General features: G+C 43.5%; 1 pseudogene; it reads left to right on the top strand.

Annotated features, from left to right (window-relative positions):
- Nucleotides 1-335: 335 nt before the first annotated feature.
- LOC109269072 (phospholipid phosphatase 2-like) lies at nucleotides 336-1,964 on the top strand (annotated as a pseudogene).
- The last annotated feature ends 2,982 nt before the right edge of the window (nucleotides 1,965-4,946 follow it).

Below are 4,946 nucleotides of genomic sequence, written 5' to 3'. Positions count from 1 at the left end.
AACATTTTTATGACCATTACTTTGAACTTGTTTCATTTAGGTTTTTGTCGTTGTTGTTGTTTGTGGGGGTTTTTTTGTTTTGTTTTGTTTTCCATGGTCTTCTTTTTTTTGGTCTTCTTTTTTTTTCGGTCTTCTTTTTTTTTCATTTGGAACATATTCTTCTGTCTCTTTTTTTTGTCTGACTCGTACTGTTGATACCTATGTATTAGGTAGGTTGGCTATGTTTCTTGGTCTCGAAGGTGGTGGCCTTACATAGGAGTCTGGTGGGGCCCAGAAGCCCAATCCTCCCAGTCACCAGAATAAAGCATTCCAGGAGTGTTTCCTATATGGGCTGCATGAGCCCTCCTGTTGTGGTTGGGCTGATTGCTGCAGGCACACTGGTGGGCAGGGCTGACCCTGGCCTGGACAGCTTAGAGGCCCAGTTATGGCTGCTGTAGGCATGAGGGTAGGTGGGTTAGCCCATGGTATGGTCCGACCATGAGGCCAGGCCATTACTGTTGCTCTTCCTCTCTGGGGCAGGTGTCACCTTTGAGGGGTACTGGTCCTGGCCAAGGCCGCCTGTTGGGTGTGGCAGGATGGGAGCCTCTTTGGAGGGGCACCTACAGTGGGCATGTTGGGCAGAATGGGTCCACAGGGGAATGCCAGGGCAGAGCCAGTGGTGCTAACAAGGTGATGGAGAGTGTCAGAATTGGTGCCTACCAGTGTCTGGCCAGGAAGGCTGAAGGAGGGCAAGAAAAGCGGTGCCTACCAGCACCACTGTTTTTTTAATTGTCTGCAGGTGTTTTTTCGGAGCAAGGTGTTCTGTATGAAGTTGTAGCCTTGGTGTGTCTGTAGGAAGAGGTGGCTCAGGATCTTCCTCCTCTGCCATCTTCTGAAGCAAGTTTATCTTTTCTCCCACTGTATACCTAGTTCTTACACACCTAACACATTGCCTGGCACATACTTCTAATGGAAATACATGTTTAATGAATAAGTATGGTTTGTTCATTGTTCTACAGATACCAGAGTTTTAAATTCCATTTGGTTTTAAATATGTATAAAGCATATACTACTGGCTCAGCAGCCATGTGACCCTGTGGCTGGTCAGGGTGCTATGGGATGCACTGGGACTGGCATCGGGGGTCACGGAGGTGGCATGGAATGGGGCCTCTTTGCCTTTTGCCATCGTGACTCTTGTGAACGCTCCATATAAGCATGGCCTCTACTGCAGAGAAGACTCCATCCGGTATGCCTACTGTCCAGACACCATCACCCACGAGTTCATGGCCAGAGGTCACCATCACAGCCACCATCATCCTTGTCTCAACCAAGGAGGCCTGCCTGGTGCACACAGACTGCCTCTATTCCCACTCCAACTTCAACAACAGAGTGGCTGACTTCTATAAGGTGTTGAGAAAATTCCTGTTTAGGGCTGCAATGAGTCAGTCACTGGCAGACCTGGCCAAGGTCATGATAGGCCATCTGTGGCCCAACTTCCTGGCTAAGTGTGACCCTGACTTGAGCCACTTCAACTGCTCTGTCTACCTGCATATGGAGAAGATGTGTAGGGAAAGCCTAGTAACATCACCGAGTCCAGAATGTCTTTCTACTCTGGACACTCCTCCTTTGGGATGTTTGTGGTGCTCTATGCACAGGCAGACATGGCTCTGCCCTAAGTGAGCACAGCTTCTGGGGCCCACAGTGCAGTTCTTCCTCATGGCCTTTGCACCCTATGTTGACTACAGCCATGTGTCTGACCATAAGCACCAATCGAGTTATGTCCTTGTTGGCCTCCTGCAGGGGATGCTGGTGGCTGGCCTCACCGTTAGCTACATTTCTAACTTCTTCAAGGCCTGGCCTCCATAGCGCTACCTGGAGGAGGAGGAGCTGGGACTGAAGCCCAGACTGTCACTGACCCTGACCCTGACCCTGACCCTGAGTGAGGCTGACCACAACCACCCGGGTACCCTGTCTCCTCCTCCTGAGTCAGGTGCCTGTCTCTGTGTCCAACTAGGGCTCAGTGTGTTCATGGTCCTGGCTGGTGATGAGGGCTCTGGATAGGCTCTGGGTGCCCCATGCTGGCTGCCAGCGGGGTTTCCACTAACCCCACCTCTTGTGGATGGGGCCAGGGGCCTGGGGATGCACAGGGCAGCCCCAGCATTTGGAAGGGGGACCTTGTCCTCTTATTTCCCTTAGAACCCTCCTATATTGAATTAGAGGGAAGCAAGAGATCCAGATAGATGCTTTTTTTGTAAAGTGAAATGTATGTGTATATGTGGACTTCCAATAAAATAGAGTGTTTGCTTGACAAATGGTGTCAGTCTCTATTCTCACTCTTTTTTTAACGTTTATTTATTTATTTAGAGAAAGAGAGAGTGCAAGTGGGGGAGGGGCAGAGAGAGAGGGAGAGAGAGAATCTCAAGCAGGCTCCACACTCATCCCAGAGAGGGACATGGGGCTTGAGCTCACTACTGTGAGATAATGACCTGAGCTAAATTAAGAGTCCATTGCTTAACCAACTGAGTCACCCAGACACCCCTGTCAGCCTCTATTCTTTATGGCCATTCTGAGCACTGAGCCATTCTGAGATGCTCCTTGTTGGGGGCTCAGCTGAGTTAGGCATCAGAGTACCTGGTTGCAGTACTGTGGTTTAGAGGTATGGGGAGGGCAGTGTACTCTTTTCCTTGGTCCTCACCCTATGTATCTCTTCATCTTGCTGTTGATTCGTAGTTCTCACATCCTTTCATAAGCTGGTAAACATAAAAAAAAACACAAAACAATCCAAAAAACCCTATACTAAATTGTTTTGGATTCAGTGAGGGTTAGTTATACTGTTTTTTTTCCTATACCAGTTATTATAGTAATCTTTTGAAATATAATTTATTGTCAAATTGGCTAACATACAGTGTGTAAAGTGTGCTCTTGGTTTATGCGGTTGATTTCCGCGGTTTGTTGCTTACATACAATACCCAGTGCTCATCCCAACAAATGCCCTCCTCAATGCCCATCACCCATTTTCCCCTCTCCCCCACCTCCCTATCAACCTTCAGATTGTTCTCTGTGTTTAAGAGTCTCTTATGGTTTGCCTCCCTCCCTTTCTGTTTGTAACTATTTTCCCCCCTTCCCTTCCCCCATGGTCTTCTGTCAAGTTTCTCAAGATCCACATATGAATGAAAACATATGATATTTGTCTTTCTCTGACTGTCTTATTTCAGTCAGTCTAATACCTTCCAGTTCCATCCACATTGCAGCAAATGGCATGATTTTATTCTTCCTCACTGCCAAGTAGTATTCCATTGTATATACAAACTACATCTTCTTTATCCATTCATCAGTTGATCCATAATTTGGCTATTGTTGAAAGCAATGCTATAAACATTGGGGAACATGTACTCCTATGCATCAGCACTCCTGTGTCCTTTGGATAAATTCCTAGTAGTGCTATTGATGGGTCATAGAGTAGCTCTATTTTTAATTTTTTGAGGAACCTCCATACTGTTTTCCAGAGCGGCTGCACCAGTTTGCATTCCCACCAGCAGTGCAAGAGGGTTCCTGTTTCTCTACATCCTCTCCAGCATCTGTTACTTTTAGCCACTCTGACTGGTGTGAGGTGATATCTCAGTATGGTTTTGATTTGTATTTCCCTGATGATGAGTGATGTTGAGCATCTTTTCATGTGTCTTTTGGGTATCTGGATGTTTTCTTTGGAAAAGTGTCTTTTCATGTTTTCTTCCCATTTCTTCACTGGATTATTTGTTTTTTGGGTATTGAGTTAGGTAAGTTCTTTATAGATTTTGTATACTAACCCTTTATCCAATATGTCATTCTCAAATATCTTGTCCCATTCTGTCAGTTGCCTGTTAGTTTTGTTGATTGTTTCCTTTGCAGTGCAGAGGCTTTTTATCTTGATGAGGTCCCAATAGTTCATTTTTGCTTTTAATTCCCTTGCCTTCAGAGATGTGTTGAGCAAGAACTTGCTGTGACTAAGGTCAAAGAGGTTGTTGCTTGCTTTCTTCTCTAGGGTTTTGATGGTTTCCTGTCTCACATTTAGGTCTCTCATCCATTTTGAGTTTATTTTTTACACCAGTTATTATAGTAATAATAACTGCTATTTTCACAGAAACTTACTCAACTGAGAAACTGCCATGAAAAATCTCACTAATAATATTAAAATTAATATATAATTAATAAAATTAATGATATATTCTTTTGCTCTTTTGCACATATTATAATAACACTGGTTTTTTAAAAATATTTTTTTCTGATTGAAAAAGTAATACTTATTCATAAGAAATTCTAAAGAGTATAGAAATATATAAGAAAAATCTATTATAATTTCATCCCTGAAAATAGCCCCTATTGTCAGCCTGAGCTATCTTTCTTCAGATTTTTATACCAAGATGTATAAGAATTATTATCTTACTAAAATATGATCCTATTATACATAGTTTTGAAACTCCTTTTGGTTCTCTTAATACCTAAAGATATCTTTTTTTGTTAAAATTTTTTTAATGTTTTTATTTATTTTTGAAGGAGAGAGAGAGACAGAGCATGAGCGGGGGAGGAACAGAGAGAGAGGGAGACACAGAATCCAAAGCAGGCTCCAGGCTCTGAGCTGTCAGCACAGAGCCCGATGCGCGGCTTGAACCCACAAACTGTGAGATCATGACCTGAGCCGAAGTTGGATGCTTAACCGACTGAGCCACCCAGGCACCCCTAAAGATATCTTTATGTATCAATACCTAAAGATCCACTTTATTATTTTTAGTGACCAAATAGTTTCCGTTATGTCAGTCACCATTTTTTGTCTACAACTTCCCTGTTGACAAACATTTGTGTTACAATCATTATTTTTAAAGTGCTTCAAATGTCATCTGAATGGCATGTCATCTTATTGACAAGCAGCTACTTGAAAAATGCTGACAGTGCAATAAGACACAAAAAGAGGGAAAAAAAATTAAAGCAAG

The sequence above is a fragment of the Panthera pardus genome, unplaced genomic scaffold (assembly GCF_024362965.1).
Source record: "Panthera pardus isolate Hobbes unplaced genomic scaffold, ASM2436296v1 HiC_scaffold_25, whole genome shotgun sequence".
NCBI classification, from domain to species: Eukaryota; Metazoa; Chordata; class Mammalia; order Carnivora; family Felidae; genus Panthera; species Panthera pardus.
Note: the sequence above shows the minus strand (reverse complement) of the source record. Positions and strands in the feature narration are given on the sequence as shown.